This window comes from Anopheles marshallii, chromosome 2 (genome assembly GCF_943734725.1).
Source record: "Anopheles marshallii chromosome 2, idAnoMarsDA_429_01, whole genome shotgun sequence".
Classification (NCBI taxonomy): Eukaryota; Metazoa; Arthropoda; class Insecta; order Diptera; family Culicidae; genus Anopheles; species Anopheles marshallii.
Window position 1 is genome coordinate 45,915,090 of NC_071326.1, and position 19,252 is coordinate 45,934,341.

The window sequence follows — 19,252 nt, forward strand, 5'->3', positions numbered from 1 at the left end:
ACAAACAACTACTAAAACGGAACAAAAGGACGACTGTTGACGACGACACTAGGGAGATTGAACTGGCGCAACATTGCACGAACCTCGTGACACACGTGGTTGGTTGGCATGGTTTTCGGTATTCGTTGTGGTTCCCTCACTAAAGTCCTTTCGTTTGTTTGTACGTTCCCATTGGTTGTTGAACAATGTTCAAGGTGGAAGTCTACAAGTCACCGTACCGTGGTGTGGTCGTTCCTTTCGTTACTTTGCTTAGATTTAGGCTACGTTTAACTTATAGTTTAACCTGCTCATCGCATTTTATCGTGTCGCTAACTGTACTGTGTAGTTTACTAACTGTTACAACCATAGCAACATTTCATGCTCTGGAAGAACGCGTTTGGGGAGCACCAAGTATCAGCAGTTATGGTCGTCCGATTGCTGATGTAAAACAAAGAATACAAACTGTAGAGCCCCCAACACACCGTGCAAATGTGCTGCCATATTAAGATATCCTTTTGCTGCAAATGAAACACACACCCCCATTGCAACGTTTCTGTTTCATTTCCTTATTTCCCAGTTAGTTGGTTTCTTTTGAATTTATCCCTCCTGCTTTTTGTCCATATTTTCCCTTACATGGTTAAAACTCGTTCGTACTTCTGTGTACATATTTGTGTAGTTTTTTTATGTAATGTTTGAAATGTGTTTTGTGTGTGTTTTATTTTTGTATGTTTTTTGTTGTACATAACACTTTGTTTGTATTTTGCTGCCCAACTTATGTTGCACCCTGTTTCTAACAGTGCCATCAATGCAAGTTCATGCATAAAGCATTTGCTGAAGTAAACCCTTCCTTGAATGGATTGATTCGAATTAATCGGGTCTGCCGGGAAGAGAGCGGTTCACGCTACATCACTCTGATGCTTTGCCATTAAGCCATTAGTCCGTTTTGCATATCGACACATTGTCAGTAATACCGCGTTGCCCGCAAAAAAAAAGTGTTTCTTTGTATTATTTACGGGCTGTATGGAGCTAGTCGTAACGCTTGTTTAGTTTAATTCTCTTTATTTGCATTTATAACACTGTACACTGACGCTAGAAGCAACATGGAGACTCAGATAAGGCAAACCTAAGTTTTGGTGTTTGTTGTTGTGTATCGCATCAATATTACTAATTTGTGGTAACATTTTCGCACAAACACACAGACAGCGCACACAACGTAGGACAGGTATAGTTTGACGTAATCATAAAAGGTATGCTTTGAAAATGACTAAATTAAAGGCTTTAATAAATTAATCATACCACGTAGGCTATTAAAACTCATTTAGTGTGGATTTTCTAACCATCACTAAAACCATCCTAACGAAACGAGGATAGAGCGAAAGCGATACTTTACATTTTACATTGCAGGCTCTAGGGAATTTTTGCATAAATTTTCAGTGTCTGTGTTCTGTCAGTACCATCAGCGTAACGACGGTTTTCCTAAGTAGCTTCCCTTTATTTTGCGATTGTTTTTTTTTCTATTGTGCCCCTGATATCAGTTTACTGATGTCCTATCCCATCGGATTGTTTGTGTAGAATTTTCAAGTATATGTGTGAAACTCATTTATCTGTAGTATTGTGTATAATTTAATGGTACTAACCTCTGTTGGAGGTATTGCGTTTATTGAACAAAGCGAAAAATCAAGTACGATGAAAAAATATGAAAGAGCAAACACGTATTTCTAATAAATAAAAAAAAAATAAAAATAAGAATACATTCCACAATTTGAGTTTATTTTTCATTTTTAGTTTTTTGTATGTTTCCTTGTGGTTTCTTTTTTATTTCACAATTTTTCTGTTACCCTCATTTGTTTTCAGTTTGTTGTAAAGGTTTGTATGTTTTATTATAATATCATTTGTTGCTTTCAATTTTTCTTCTTTTTTAATATCGTTTACATGTAGTTCGTACCAGCAGTTGCCAAATTAGATAAGGTATCAGATTTCGTAGAACGATATATCTGCTCGAGGCTTCATTGTACATGAAGGCGAGGTAGAAAAAAAGAAACACAAAACCAAAAGAAGAAAGATCAAACATTAACGAGTGGCTTGCAGCATCCGCGCATAAAGTGTCTCGTAGTGAAACAGCAAATTTACAGGTGAAAATGGCCTTAAATTATATAAAATTCATTCCAGACATATTTGTAGTGGACTGATGTGTGGGCGGAGAAAAACATTTATCAAATGCTCCCCTTACTGATTTCGTACGATCTGTTTTGCCAAAGCGAAAAATGTTAGAAATTTACAAAACAATGTATCTCTCGATCCGTATACTTACACAGCAAAAACAGCACAGATGTGTAGAAATAAATTTAATCTGTTACACGAAATCGGCCTAACCGCTACTGCGTTTAGGTAAATCTAAATGGAAACTATTTAATGAAAAGAATAGCAAAAATGGCAGTTTATTTACTTGTTTGGTTTGAAATCGCATAAACAAAGTTTTAGCGAACAGCACCTTAAACAGAAACCCAACACAATTGTCAATTGTCAGATGTTTATTTTAATATCCTACTGTACCACAATGCTTCCAATGGCAATCGCATTCTATGTAATACTTAAACAGTCAAAGGGAAGAGCAACGAACTAACCGAGCATTAATTGTGCAAAAATGAAATTTAGCTAAGCCAATGTATGAAATGCTCCAAACAAGCATTAGATGTGTACTTACAAAGTAATCTTTTTCATCAGTAACAAAACCACTTTGCTAACACTTCTTCCTACACTCTAAGGTAGTGAACGGTGGACGGATTGCCCATCGGCATAGGATAACCCACACAGATAAGAGAGATACTTACTAGAGCATAAGCGTATAACACATAGTATATGCTAAGTTTTCCTTACACAGTCACACACCCACACGCGCCGTACGTATCGTACGCTCTTTTTCTAAGCAAAACCTCTTTAACATTGTAAGTGTAAGTGTTATTTGTGGGGTCAACAAATTATTCTAGATAGCTCGATCAAGACATGCTGGGACGAGTCACCGTACAGAGTATCTCGTTCCAGGCAATGGTGGGAGTAACATATTCGAGAACGTCGATTCCCGGCGATCCCGGGGACAGTTTTATTAACCACCAAATTTAGGTAGCGCAACGCCCGGGAAGGGACAATTTCTGTGGTTCGCGGACAGAAGAAACGAAGGGTTGCCTTTAGGCCGAAGCATATTTTCACCCCTTTTTAGATAGAACTTACACGGGACGGGATGCAAAAGTTCAAACAAGTTGACTAAACATTTAATCACCATTACTTGCTCGTTTTTGTGAGTCAATCTAAGTAATGGGCTGGAAGTCAAGTCAACCCAATCAACCCAGTGCTGTTAGCCAGCAGAAGAAACATTTCGAAGATGGGATTACAACACAAAATCCGCGATTCTAAAGTTCGGATTTACATTGGATGGTTTCAAAAATAAAACAAAAAATACAAACAGACAACAATAAGGCAAACGCTAAAAAAATGTGTGAGTTCCTTTTCGAATTTTTTCTCTGCTCAGCTACGGCAGCTGGTACTGGGGGTTTAGTGTCGTAAATGAATAAATGAAATTGATTGCATTTTGATGTATGGAAGGACAAACAAATAAAACGTAACATAGAAAAAAACACATGTAAACGTCAGACTGGTAGAAAAACATTTGAAAACAGTACAAACAAGTAAGCATCAAAACGCAAAACGAAACCATTTCTTTAGCCTAATACTTATTTACTAAATCAACATTGTTGATCGAACATAAAAATTATCAATATACACGCACATCATTGTATCACCACTAATGCAGAGCAACCAGAATACGACTTAAGGAACTCTTTACGTTTACAAACAAATAGATGTTATTTTCCAAAGTGGTTAACAATAAAACATTTAAATACGGAATAGCAACCAAAGGTGGCAATTAGATGCAAATTTCCAATCTCAAGTGGGGATCTGGTGGTTTGCAGACGTATCTTTACCATGATCTACATTCAACAAAAGTACTAAGAAAAACTCTCTTATTTACTTGAAAATTTAAAAAAATGTCCTTTGGTCCCACACTATGCAGACGTTTAGGATAAGGAATAAAACTAAACTATATTCTGCTGATGATAACTGACGATCAGCTGACGACCGGTCAGCTGATCGGTGAATACGACTCAGAACTGTTCTGCATTGGAACAACGTTGATAGACAGTGAGAAATTACCGGTGAATGGAACAAAGTTCATTGTATCGTGGTTGTAAGCTCTTGCTCTTAAAATGAAAATGTATTAAGAATAAATCACTCAAAGAGAAAACAGTCCCGGTGTACGTTTTTTAAGTTGCGCAAACTTGGCAAATATGTTGATCAACCGCAAACATATCCGAAAGTGTGATCAAGGTCTAAGCTGTCCGTTGAATAATTATACCGAATATAATTTTATGTTCAGCATCTAACAACACAACCAACAAAAATGGCAAAATGAGGGGCAATTGACACCTCTGCGCTGCTCAGAACATCTAAAAATTGAATCCACTGCGGTCGCTGATACTCCCAATGCTTGCCGTGCATTCCAAACTGCACCATGGCAAGATGTGCATACATTTTTACGAGCTTCTTCACTGGCAGTTCACACCATAAAACAAATGGGCCATACGTATCCCCAAGGGGATTTTCTGCATAGAGCAGCCCTAAACACTTCAGTTCGTCGTAAACTCGCTAAAACAAAAAGAAGACAACAACATACGACCGTTAACAGAGAGGTCAAATGAAGGGTTCCCATGTTATGAAATGCTTTGCAAGGAAGGGTGTTTTTTTTGTATTGATTCTCGAAGCTAAAATTCGTTACTGGTTGCAGCCAATGTCATTTTAAAAGGTTAAAAGTATGCATTACCTAAACGATAATCAATCAACACTGAACTTCTTCGACATGCTTGTTAATTTATGTTTCATTACACACCTCATGTGCTTTATGAGGGACTAAGTTTTGGAAATAAGAAGCACCGATTTTTGAAAACTTTTATTTTAAAATTAAATAAAATCATACCACAGTTGGGTGTACAAGTAAGTTTCCAGCATTTTCTCCTCAAAAGTTATAGAACATTGTTACAAGTTCATTTTTTTTAAGCTTTTACATCAGACAACTGTTTTGAAACACTTTAGCAAAATACAACACTAGAGATAGTTGGAAACTATCGGAGAGAGCTCCGAATCGGAAAATCAATCACTTCATCTTCACGATGCAACAGATCTTGGAGAAGATGGCGGAGCAACAGCTCCCCGCTTTCCATCTCTTCATTGACTTCAAGGCCGCATACGATAGCACAGCCTGGATGAAATTGTCACAAACTTGCTAGGCTAGCACAAATGATAATGAACATGCCACCATGTCACATGCCACGTGATGGTGAATAAAAAATTCTCATGGCCCTTTGTTATCGCCAAGGATTTGTGCCAAGGAGATGGACTAGTTTATCTACACTTCAACCTAGCGCTAGAGAAGGCCATCTGCGACTGGGAGGTGAAAACTTAAAACTTGGATGATATAAACATCCACATAGAACACATAGAAGACACACATAGATGACCAACACTTCGGCTCTCCTACATGGGATTGAGCAGGCGATGGAATCCCTATGGTTAAATACTGCCGAGGCAAAAACCAAATTGATGGAGGCACCACCAGTGAAGCTGTGCACCAGTGATTCTTAGCTCATGCAAGGGTGACGTGCAGATAATTAAACAAACCTCCGAATTTGTCCAAAAATTCAACCTTCTTGAGTCAAAGGTCAGCACCGATAACAATTTATAGTGAGATACGGTCTACAATACTGGCTACCAAACGATCTTTCTTTGGTCTGAGGTAACTTCTGCACTCGAAACACCTGTCGCGACAAACGAAGCAGAGTCTATATAAAATTTGTATAATTTCTAAGATGACATATCAGACTATGAGACATGGACTTTGTCCAAAACTGATTAAACCTTTTGGCCGCGTTCGACAGGAAGATCCTCAGAAAAATGTTTGGCCTAGTACATGTAGAAGAAAAAAGGAGGAGCCCAATGACAAACTTAAACTTTGAGCTACACGATAAAATCTCGCGAGCTGATCATGTCACGAGAATTTCACCAGAAGACCCAACTTGCAATGTTCTTTTTCGGTAGTCCACATGGTAAGAGGAGGCCTGGAATTGAGATGAAGTGATGCCGATGATGCGTCCACCAGAAAGGCCGGGATATTGACAGATGTAGACGACGGCCCTCGATCGTGAGCGGTTGGAAGGACTCAGATATCCATTCATTAAATACATCATATGAGATCTGATATTCCTACTCGTATTGTTGTAGCATAATGCATTTGTGACGACAAATTTTATAAAACACTTGAAATTTACCTCTAAACTCAATATATAGCCATGCATTTAACTCATTTAACTAATCTTGGTACAAATTTAATAAACCCCATATTCTATCCATTGTCAAGTAGAAATTGTTATTTAAGACGGTTGCAAACAGTCGAAAGTGATGATGATTTTAACGACATCCGATTGAAGTTGATTTAGAAATGAATGTTTAGGACATCTGAATACCCATACAACTTTACTCATAAATGACGATTAAACTCTTTCATACCAGGTGAAATAAAAAATAAAATCACAATTGCGTACGCTGCGATCGGCTGGCAAGGCGGTAACCTAAAAGATGTTCACAGTTTTCTCTTCGAAGCCGCCCAGAGCTACAGCATCGCATCATGGTTAAGCATTCCCGTTCCGCCGGCACTCTGTTCGATAACGTTCGATTGTTGGTAATGATAATTTATGCGCTCGTAATTGAAACCGACCCGGACGGTACCTTTGGCACGTACCGATCGCGAACGATACATGCGCTGCGTTTGAGCGTGAAGAATAATGCGTCAATATTTCGTATTATTCATTACACTCTGGCGTGTTCGTTATCTTCACATTACCGATATAATCATGCGCCATATTGTTGAAATCCTCACAACAAAATGAGGCCGTTTCCTGTTTTGTCGTTGTTCGGTTGTGCAATGTGAGTTCGTTCAATGCAGGAAACGCTTATTTTCAACCATTTCTAAGCAGTCCACTGTGCTACCGTACGAAAAGAAAAAAGAGCACTTCCTCGCCAAATCATCTCCACTGATCAGATGCAGGTCACCTACCGGTCAGAAACGTGACCAGACCAGGGGCTGTGTTAATCCGGATTGAATTACCAACCGCTCGGCTACCGAAAACATATCGCCTTCGAGCGGTATCCAGCGAATACGAATCGCATCAGCACACAGCCAAAAAATGAAACCAGAAGATCGCAACAGCCGGCTCGCATCTGATAAGCGCAAGCGACAACACAATCATACGGCGCCAGCATAAAGTGCTCGACAACTTACTCATGCTCATCACACCAGCCAGTGTGCCGGGGTTCGGTGTGGTGGCCCACGAAAGCACTCAACGCACGGCGGTATCTGCATGGCACGAACTCTGCCTGTGAACACCTTTCGACGCTGATCCACACGATCAAGCTGGGTTTAGGTTCGAAAGATTTCGTGACATCCCTCGCGGTTTGGCGTGGAATAGCGTCGGAACGCTTTATTTTGGGGAGATTTAATTTTATTCATGGTTCATCGTTCGCGATCAGTGATGGACAGTTCGTCCTGCTTGGTGGGAACCCGTGATGAGATGTTAAGTTGTTTGTTCTTTAAATTTGTCGGTTAAGCTATCTGATTCTAAATATAAACTGCTACTTTTGCATTTATTTTTTACATTTTTTCACTTGGTTTATAACTGAGCGGAAACGTGAGCGCAAAGTTGATGTTCAACAATTCAATGAAAATGATTATTGTTCAGTATATGAAAAGCATAATTTAACTAATCAACTCAATATAGTTCTTGCTATACATCAGAAAATTTAAATATTCTTCATTTATTAAGCATGTCTCATTCAACTTCATTCCACAATCTCTGCTGGAAGTTTTGATGTACGAATATATTGAGTACCAGCTGTTGAAGGTCATTTCGCACAGAACGTTTTAAATTTACGTTACATCCGTAACTAATCAGTACCATCCATAACATCGGACGATGGTAATGCAAAACGTGCATTTACTACTACAACTGTACGAACTACACCGTTTAGGGAAATGCATCCACCTAAACAGATGCATTACGGGTAATGATTTATGCCGTGAGATACAATCTTTATGTTTTTTGTAACCACCTGCTACTGATACCTTTAAATGTCAATGTCGGGAAGCTTTTTGTTGGATTGTGCCTATCCATACGTTCATAGTACGTTCATTGTTCATAAACGTTCGTTGAGTCGCCACAAAACATAAATATATTTTATGCAAGAATTTCGATATATGCCTAAACATTAGGCATTTGACAAGATACGAGCATGCTTGTACGCTCAAAGATCGCTGCCATGTAATGTTAGAACTCACTGTTGGTCGGATTTCACTGTTTAAAACTGTTGGAATATTATACTTAATGTGCAACATCCAATGGTCATTTGGGCATATATCGTAATAATGACAAACTTTCGATCGAAATCCTGGAGCGTTTTCAAAAAGAAAAGCGTGACTTTGAGAAAAATTCCCTCCTGCTCTGCACATTATTTGATCAACATACTTTACGTACTTCATTTCAGTTGATTGAGCCATCAGTAGAATACAGTATTGAACCCAACTAATTTGTTTGAAGCCTCCATTGAAGGAAAACTTTACAAACCATGAGAATAGACATGAGATAGTTATATTTTTTCAGGAACATTGTTGGTCACCCGAGTACAATACATACTTTTTAGCCCAAACTAGGCAACATACGACTACCATTTGTTTTTAACGTTCACACATAGGATAAAATTGTTCTTGGAATTAAAAGACGAGCGTTTATATTGGCACAAAACTCTCAATATCACAAAAAGCTGGAAATAAATTATACTTTCTAAAGAAATATCCTAACGAAGAAAACCTAACTATAAAGATTAGTTATACTCCCAATACTATTGATGTTGTTCAATATCCGCCATACTGCCATTTGTCTTTGCACGATAAGTTTACTTATATTACTCATATTTCTTCATTAGTAAGCTAAGCTCACTGATGCTATTACGGCATAGCATAATGAATAAAATTGTAGCAAATGACTTTCGATACCTATCAGGCTACTGTAAGCGGGTTTTTTTATAAATGACTCAAATGCGTATAAAAAATAGTTTCCAGCTCGCTCGTTTGCGTACGGCTACTTCCATACCGATCTTGCCATAATTCTCATTTCGCTTCTTTTCATTTCCATCTCTTTTCCTAAGGGCTCAGCATATACCTTCCAGGCAAGCATTGAAAACGATTGCGTACACTCCCGATCCGGAGCTGACACCTCTTTACACCGGATCAAACTATCAGCGGAAAATACTGCAGTAGAATACCCTTGCACTGCACAGCATTGTGGCTAACCTTAACCTTAAGCAAAGCTGCCTTCCCTTTGCCTGTGTGCGACCCCCCACTGTGATCTTGGAAGTACCGAAGCAGGCCCGGTAGCCCAACAGAAACCCTTTAACGAAAATTCACCGCATCCGCCACCCCACAAATGGCATGCGGTGCAGAATGCACCGTGCATCTCCTTCGGTGAGTGATGCATCCGTTTTGCAGGGTCCAAACTACGGCGCGCTGCTATGCTACGGTGACCATCCTTTCCGTGGTGCACAGTAGTAGTAGAAATCAACCGGCAGGGTTGAGACCGTGCGGAAGGAAAATTAATTATCCCTGATGAGATATCGCCATCGATTAATCTTCACATTGAGGGGCACACCGTTTGCACGGGCTCGAAAAACGAATCTCAAAAGACAACAACAACAGACCAATGGGACGACGATTTCGATTGGTGGCAGTGGCAAAGGATACAATGTTTCGTTATCTGGTTGCCGTCTCCCGATGGGAGGCAGCGATCTCCCGGTGTAAACTGCAAACGAAGAAGTATTTAGGCAAAGCATGTGCTGCTTTGAAGGCTATATGGATGAATCGGGCAACTCTCTCCCTTAATTCGATCCACTTGGCACACCGGGAACCACAACGAACGTTACATTCTAGACCACTTGTTTATCGTCACGGTCATACCGATCGTCCTGTGGCGCCTGTGATCCCGATCAGGTACAACAAAATTACAGGACGTATCGTCTTCGCTTCGGCTGTCAGCAATCAACATGCTTCCGTTTATTGTATGTTTTTCCCACTTCATAGCAGTCGTTAAAGCATCTTGTTAATTTCATCTTTCATTAACTTAAATGGTGTAAAATGCAAATCACCAAACCATTGTACAAGCAGCAGCTGCGGCAAGAAGCGTGGATAAAAATAACATGTCTCAGCTGCAACACATCAAGGCGCCAAAAATGTAGCTTCCGAAATGTGCTTCTCGCTGTGTGGAACACTGGACTAAACAAAATAAAACCGCAACCAAACACGGTTCAGCACAGCAGAAACAAATGTCCAGTTCCATAAGACACGAGCAATTAATTAACGACAATAGTAACGAATACGGCCTGCCCGTAGCTTCTGTTATGCATTTTGCAGAGTTTTCGCACATTAAAAACATGATGGAGGCGAAGTTTTTTTTTTTTTTGTGGTTGCTACCATCAAGTTGTTGGTGCGCCCAAAAGCTGACCGATCAACTGGTTTAGCCGAGCAGTTGGTTCGTCCCCTATATCCTATACCAACCGGGTGATAAAAACACCTTACATTGAACACATATATTCTGGTGCGATTGATAAACAGAACCAAAAATTCGATATTATTCCTGACTACTCCTGGGGATCGGAATCGTTGCTGGCTTGCGCCGTTAAACCGAATCAAGAAAATGCCGATGCAGCTCACATAAATGCACATTTCATCCCCCCCAAACCATTCGCCCCAACTCACTTCCCTTACAGCGTCCTCAACCGAAGCTAGTCGGATTGATTTCGATCATTAGCGTGTGACATCCGATTAAAATTGTGTCATTAGCAATCGAGACGGGCCATGCAAACAGGCGACCGTTTTTCTTTTCACCGTATGTCACCTCGCGCTGGTTGCCTTAAAGCATCTCCCGTGCACGTTAACAGTCTACCTTTAATTCGTTTAATTCGTATTCGTATTTATTTTTCTCTCTCTGTTGTTCGTTTGGAAAATATTTCACAAATTAAAATCCAGTTTATCCTGCGCCGTAACGCGCATTTATTGTTTTTTTTTGCTTCTTTGTCATCTCGACGTTTTGTCGTTCTCCTTGGCTGCTCATTTTAATATTGCTTTGACATTCGTGCGATTTTTGGAGGGAAATTTAAACGATCGACACCCTCGGTTAGCGGGTTGGCTTTCCTTTCGTTGGCTTTGGATATTTGTACATAAAAAGATGGAAAAAAAACACACACACAAACTCAAACGAAATACAATCGAAAACCGAACCCGTAATTAAGCGGGGTGGAACTGGATCTCGAACTAGACCGAAATGCTGTTCTCCGCAGGCGAACAGAAGTCACAGCGACAGTTGCGAGAAAAATGGTCCCAATTTGCTATTTCGTTCGATCATTAGCCAGTGTCTCCGGATGATAAAACCCGCTGGCTGGGGAGGTTTCAGCTATAACTATCCCAATTTGTGATCGAAGATGTAGTGATTTACATGTTTTTTCTTTGTTTTGTTAATATCGTTACGTTAGCTCAGTAGCGATCTATTAGTGATCCACCGTCTTGCCGTTTGAACGTGTTGATGGATAATTAAAGATTTTGACAAAACAGAGAAAAAACTATCAACAAAGACAAATTTTCTTCTCAGTGATAAAAGATTTGCCTCCGCGATCTTTGTCGAACAGATGTATAACAATACGATTCCGAGCGATCAATTAACCATCGAATAGTGATTGATCTCAATTCGCTCTATCACCGAAACAATAAAATAAATATTGTTGCGTTATTTTTTTTTAATTAACGCGAGGATAAAACAAATTGGAAGCTTGTCCTTAATCACGCTGCCTAAACCAACAAAAAATATTGGTTACATTTAGTTTTAAAATAATGATGAAATTTAGTTAACTGTTTCTGATCTCAAACCACTGTGTCAACCGATTGCATTCCAATTGTGAGTGTCACGGGGATCGATTTGGGTGCTGTGAGGTGTGAACAACATGGCACTTTAATAGGACATTTTTTCCATGACAGTTTTAATAGGAGAGAATAATGAGAGAAAGTCCTGCAACAGGTACTAATCAACACAAACGTATCATCTTTTAAATTGATTTTGAAGCTCTTATCATTTCCTCACCTAAGAGCTGCATATAATAAAATGTACAGAGTTAAACGATATGGCGCAATGACCAAGGACCATGGAAAAGCTAGTACATTGAAGATCTCTATGAGTTGTACGATTATTAGGATTATTAGGATGACAACGAACAACCCAACCGATAGAGTCTTCATAGATCATCCACGCGGACAAAGAGGTAGTTCCAAATTGAGGTATTGCGAAGCAGGGTATGCATCATTGCATCAACGGTTTAAAGGACCTCTGTAGCATTCCTAAATCATAAGCGCAGGTTACTCCTGACAAGTAAATGAGGTAGTGGTAATATTTCCTTTTCAGTCCTCAATTAGCAATGTCTTGGTATGTGAAGCATGTGAAGAACAACTTTACACATTATTTTATGTTTGTTGTAATCTAGAAAAGTATAGCAAACATTTCTATATTTTATTGTCAACTCAAACGAAGCAATATCTACGGTGGATTGTAAGGTTTTGAAGAAATATATACTATAACACTAAACGATTTTCAAACACTTCGAAATTCAACTCTCCGTTTGCTTAACTCGCAGTCATAATGGACCAATGGTTATAATTAATTGCCATCACTTCTACGACAGGAAATGTCACATTTTAAGTCATTTCTTCTCTGCTCCTTACTCACACGGCGAACCCCTTTTGTTCCGCGGGCGTCGAAAGAAGAACTAGCCAAAGAAGACCGATTTCGGGTGATATTGCTATCCAAAAGGCAAGCAGCACACGGACACTGCTGTCACGATCACGATCCCTCATCTCGCCGGTCGTAGACACTTCCTTTTTAGCATGATCAGATCCAAGATCCAGCACCGTCCCTGTAGAAGATTATCCAGCAACGAACGCTGACGAAGGGGGTGCGAAAGCGTTCACTTGAATAAATTATAAAACACAACCATCAATGAGCGAATTAATGAATGAACCAGTCGGCAGCGGAATTTAAGGGAGAAGGGCGAGCGAAGGAATCGAAGACACAGGGCTGCAGGAAAAATTGAATAAACCTCGATGGAAAGCTTTACGCGTACCCCAAGTTTGAGCAAAGTTATCAGGAATCTTACGGTCTGGGTAGTTTTGGGGTCCATTTCCACAACGATACTGCGGGGCAATTCTGGCTACCGAACCTTACAGTGTGCTCGGAAGGTCTCTCCCATCGTAAGGTTCTTCGTTCGATTCTGATGACTTTGTCCAACAAGCGAAGAGAAAATGGAGAATCAAAAACCATTCAACTAAAGAAACGAAAGCAAACCATTTGCCTTCCTCAAGAACATACTGCTCAGCAAACTTGGAACCTTACAAAGTCTACTGTGACTCGATTCGGCCGCTAGTTTCGTTCTGCGCGTGATACAGAAGACATCCGCAGTTATCTTTCATATTAATCAATATCATGGGAGCGAAGAAGGACCCATGAACTGGAAACAAAAAGACGAGGAGAAGTGCGAACGGACGACAAAAAAATGGGCAACGCTTTATCTTTTACACCTTTCGTTTCATTTTCGAGCATTTCTTTAATTGATTATTACCGGTCCGGCGCAGCGGGAGTTTTCTACGCGGTTGAAATGACGACCTACGAAAAAAACGAAGAGTGAGAACAACAAATTGTGACAGATTTTTGATATGAATTCTTGAAATAAGCATTCATTTTTGGACCGCGAAAAATCAAGATCTACTCTTATTCTTCACAGTTTTTACACATTTTTGGTGGTTCTATTTAAGTTACCATACGTCACTGGGCCAAGAGATTTTAACATGTTCTAGATTGTTTAGAACGGAGCGACCCGTTGGCATGATGGTAGCGGCGCCGATCTTCACACGAACGGATCGGACCAAAATCTCATCCGGACCAATTCCCCTGTGCGCAGAACTGTCTACCTAGTTGCGGGTAAATAAAGTCACAGAAAGCCCGAAATTGCAGGCTTTAGACCTCGTGAGGTTGTTGTGCCGATAAGGAGGAGGAAGATGGTTTAGAACAATCGCCACAGCAACTCCATCTTTCGTGCAATCCGCGTTTTAAGCCTCGCAGCTTAATTTCTCAACAACCACACATCATACAGCAATTAAAAATTACTCACGTTTGCTAATCCTTCCCCCAACAACCCAATCGCTCCGGCGGCGCATTTGAACTCAGCCAGGCCTAATCATCCGATACATATCTACGACTATTTACATCGACATTTAACCGATTCGCTCGGTTTTGCATGAAACATCCCGACCCATTGATCGTACAGCTTGATAAGCTCGATCACCTAAAGCTGGCCAACGTTCGAAACAAACAAAAAACTGCATTTTTCATCCCAAAACTGTTAGCAAACGGTGCCGGATGCTATCAATTCCCTTCGTTCGGGAAGGATCGCTCCGCAACGATTTCTTCTACGTCGTTAGCATCGTCGTTAGCATTATCAGCAGATCTTCATCGAATCCGATCGGAATCGGATCGGATCGCGATTAATGTGTACCCGTCTGTTATTTCGGAAGCAACGGCAGCAATCGATACTACCGATCGATGCCGATCGTATCGGTGGGGTATCGATCGGCACACGCTTTAACATACTTCGAATGGCCTTCCCTGAAACACTCTCACGCCGTGGAAGCTGTGGAATCGTTTCGAAAAAATGATCGTGTGTGGTTTCCGATCCGATCGCACAAACTGACAGGCGGAACACCCAACAACGACGATCCTCACATCTCGCAACACCATCGCAGCTTCTGTTGTTGCTTGTTTTTAGTGTATTTTTTGTTGCCGTTTCTTTTGAAACACCACCCCAACAACACACGGCGATTTATTCATCCATAACGTGAAAGAAATTCATTGTGTGGCATATCGAAGGGAGTAAAAAAAAAGCAACAACAATAATCGGATCCTGTCCGCATTGCAGGAGCGCTTGGCACGAACACCGGTGCACGTGTTGTGCTTTATTTATTTTCCTATTGCTCCGTTTCTTCGGTGGCGTAGTCTCATGCCATTCACGGCGGCGGCCACTTGACGTTCCTGGGGGCTGCCGATATTGCCGTACTTCAAACACTTCACTGCGTACGGTTTGGATACGTCCGGGAGGGGTGACCCAACAGGGATGGGGAAGCAAAGTGGGGCTTTGCAGGTGGAGCGAAAGGGCAAAGGAAGCAAACAATAATCGAGAGCTTTTTGGAGCTGCTGGTTCTGGCTACTGCTAGGGATTGATATTTATATTGACCCACCACGGATGATTTGTTCAACGCTACTGCTGGTAGCTGCCACCTCCATAAGCCTCCATGCGATACTTCCATAGGAAACCGTTTGATCCCAACCATTTGATCGACACGGTACACAGTACGAGAGCCTTGGTAACAGAATGCGCCTATTCGCTTTCTATTCACAACATCTCACCCTGCCGTGGATTTGGTGGCGACCGATCGACCGATCGATCAAACCGAAAGAGAGCGAGACAAAAAAAAAACAGTGAAAACAGTAAATTGAAATACTTTGATTGAATTGAGCTTTTAACAACATTGTAGACTCCTGTAAGCTGTTTCTCCTTTAAGCGTCGAACAGTTGCACAGTCGGTTCGGTATTTCCGCTGTTTGAGGTTCGATTTTTTACACATCTCACCCGCTAACAAGATTATGAATGCCCGTCTCGGGTGGTTGCGTCGGGTGGTGCTGGGTTGATGTCTTGATGTTAAGGAGTAGGGTTCAATTTCGTCCCAATTTCTACCAGTCATCATTTCGGACGGGTTCACTTTATTGATCTCGCATTGCGTTCTTCGTGGTAAAATATTCCACCGATGATTGTAACAGTGATCGGTTGCTGGTATCAAGCTTGAAAAGAATACGCCGAGCTAAATGGACTTTAGACAAATTGATTCTTTGAGGAAGTCGTATCGTTTTGTGACTACAATCAGCGTACATGTTCGACATTGCACAACCCATTGATTGGGATCGTAAAAAAGCTCTTCCCTCCAATTCTCCACGAACTAATCACGAACTAGCGAAGGTCTATGATATCCAAGGTACTCTCCTATCTCTGCATCCCTTTATAATTCTAGTCACCAGGTGTACCTTACGCAATATTCACAACCCCAATTGTGTTCGCGAGCTGCAACTCTTCACTTTACTGCAATCTTCGCGTCCGATCGGTTCCACATTTGCAATGGCCCGTTAGTTTTGTGCGAAACCGCCCGGTCGCATCCATCAGCTGCGTACATCAGCGTGACATCAGCTGAAACACCAACCCCGTGCGGTAGGTGAAGCAGGACAGCAGGGCCTATGATTTACTGGGGCACACGCACACGCGAACGTTGGATGCAACAAAAACAAAACGCATCGATCGCATCGATTGGTGACGGGCAATAAATTTCACGCGCACGGCACGCTACAATACAAAGCCGCCGATCAGCGCAACGGCGCACAGGGCACGGGATTATCGGGTGGGATGGTCCGCAGCATAACATGATGTGCAACATTTCGCCGGAATGCAGCGCGTCCAATGGTTAATGATTAATTAATCACGAAGCGCACAAGGTGATATGCTGTGTGGAGTAACGGTGCACTACTGGTACACTGACTCTAATTGATCTAATCCTCCTTGCATGTGATGAAGCGACAGCGTAAAGTATGCTAACTGGATGGCGCTGCTACGCTGAAGGACCCCCAATACCGAAACGCAACGAGAGTGAAAGGTCATACGTAGTAGTTTTGCATAATGGATAATTATACATCGGTACAATGGTAAAAGTGATACTTTCATAAAGTAAAAAACTGTCGTAAAAGTTATAAATGCTATAATTTAGGTACATTAATCTTTATCATATCATATAATTATGTGTCATGATATCAAATAAATGATTAATAAAGTTACAAATACACTTATGTTTTAAATGGCCTTAAGGAAAATTCTCCATTAGATTTGTATGAAGATATTCATCAGACATCAATATAATTGTAAATTAGTGTTATAAATGTTCATATTCTTTACTATAAGAACGGTCGCTAATAAAAAAAAACATATACAATAAAAATTACAACACAATCAGACCTAAGCTCACATTTAAATTACCATATTGTAAGAGGCAGTATACGACAATAACTTGAAAAAAGGGAAAACTATCTTCAACAGTACAACATTAAATATGTATTCAGATTTAGATACAAACTACACAGAAAAGGTGGTTATTTCTAATGGCCTTTCTACTAAATGTTGTAAAAATAAACTGCATTTGTTGTTCCCTCAGGAGTTTATTCGACGGTCATTCAGATAGAAGCACCCAAAACTATGTCAAAGCAAAACATTGTGTCACGATACGAGACAGCATTTAAACATTTAAACTACTAATGATAATATTGTAATAACAAAATGTAAAATGGTTACAGAAAAAAAACCCATTTTGACTTAAAAATTTGAAAGATTTGTAGGTTTAGTAAAAATTCTAGCAACTGATTGCAAAGTCTTGTACCTAATAATGCTTACTTACTTACTTACTTATCCAGCGCTACAGGGCCCTATGACCTGCTAAAGAGCTCACGGTGGAGCTCCATCGTTCGCCAATCCATTATCCCGGCCTTTCTAGCGGGCGCATTAACGCCATCACTCCATCGCAGTTTAGGCCTACCACGACTCCTCTGTCCATCTGGACGACCTAAGTGGAATTTACGGGCTAGATCGCCCGGTGTCATTCCCATGATAGGACTAGCCCACCAGAGCCTGGCGAGTCTAATCCGCTGTACGTCAGTAAGTGAGTAAGTACAGCTCATAGAGGTCGTCATTGTAGCGGCTCCTCGATTGTCCTTCATACGGGGCCAAATATCCTTTTCCATGGAAAAAGTCCATGTCTCATGGGCGTATATGAGTACTGGAATTATTTAAGTTATATATAGTCCCAGCTTCGTTCGTTGCGACAGATGTTTTTAGTAGAGAAGTTTGAACTTCAGACTGTAGAATGACCGGTTGGCAGCCAACAACCTAGCGCGTATTTTGACATCAATGTTATTGCTGGTGTTTACTTTTGACCCAAGATAGTTGAAATTTTGAACAACTTCGAAAGAGCGCTCACCTTTTTGTACGTCACCCCTGCGTAAGTTAGGATTTGTTAGCAGGGCCGCTGGTAGTGCCACCATCAACTTGGTTGTTGCCTCGATAATCTCCAGCCCGAGGTTTTCTGCCGCCTGCTCAATCCTTCGGTAAGCGTCCGCTACATAGGAGAGCCGTAAACCAATGAAGTCTATGTCATCAGCGAATGCCAAGATCTGGATTGACTTATAGAAGATGGTTCCTGAAGATTCCACTTCCGAGTTTCTGATAATGATATTCCCCAAACTACAATTCCCAAAAGATTTGCTCGAGAAGTTGAGCATCGCTTAAATTCGAAAAGGGACATGTTAAAATGGAACGAATTGTTCATAACACTTTGTTTCATGTTACGTGACATAAGATTTCACATCTTAAGCTATATATTGAAGACACAACATTACTTGCTTCTTAGTGCTGTTTTGTCTGGAATCCACTTGTATTTGTTGTTATTAACAAAAACAGGAAACAAAACCTCTCCAGGGAAACACGCATAATTTGAATGAAGAATGCCAAACGTATATGAATCAATTTTTAAAAATTCCAATCGCTTACCCCCCAGAATCCCTGGTGCGATTAACTCCAAGCTTTATTAACCAGAACTTTGTGGCATCGCCAACCATCAGCGACCCAGCAGTGGTGTTTATGTCAAATCTACATGCGATAGCTGTTACCGACCGGCGGGCCTCACCGTGTTCACTGCCACGGAGAAAGGAGTCTTGCGGTTTGTTAAATGTGTACGAGCGAGCGGTACTGTAAATAAAACATGAATTTAACCCATGCGCGTTGTGTCAGGTGAAGAATAGCGGTGCAAAAGAGTGATAGAGGGTAACTGCAAAACAGGACGTCACGTTCGTTTGCGGAGCCGACGATTTAGTTACTCCGCTCGTAACGATCACTCCATGGAGTCGGAGTTACACAGCTCATATGAGACCAGGCAGGCA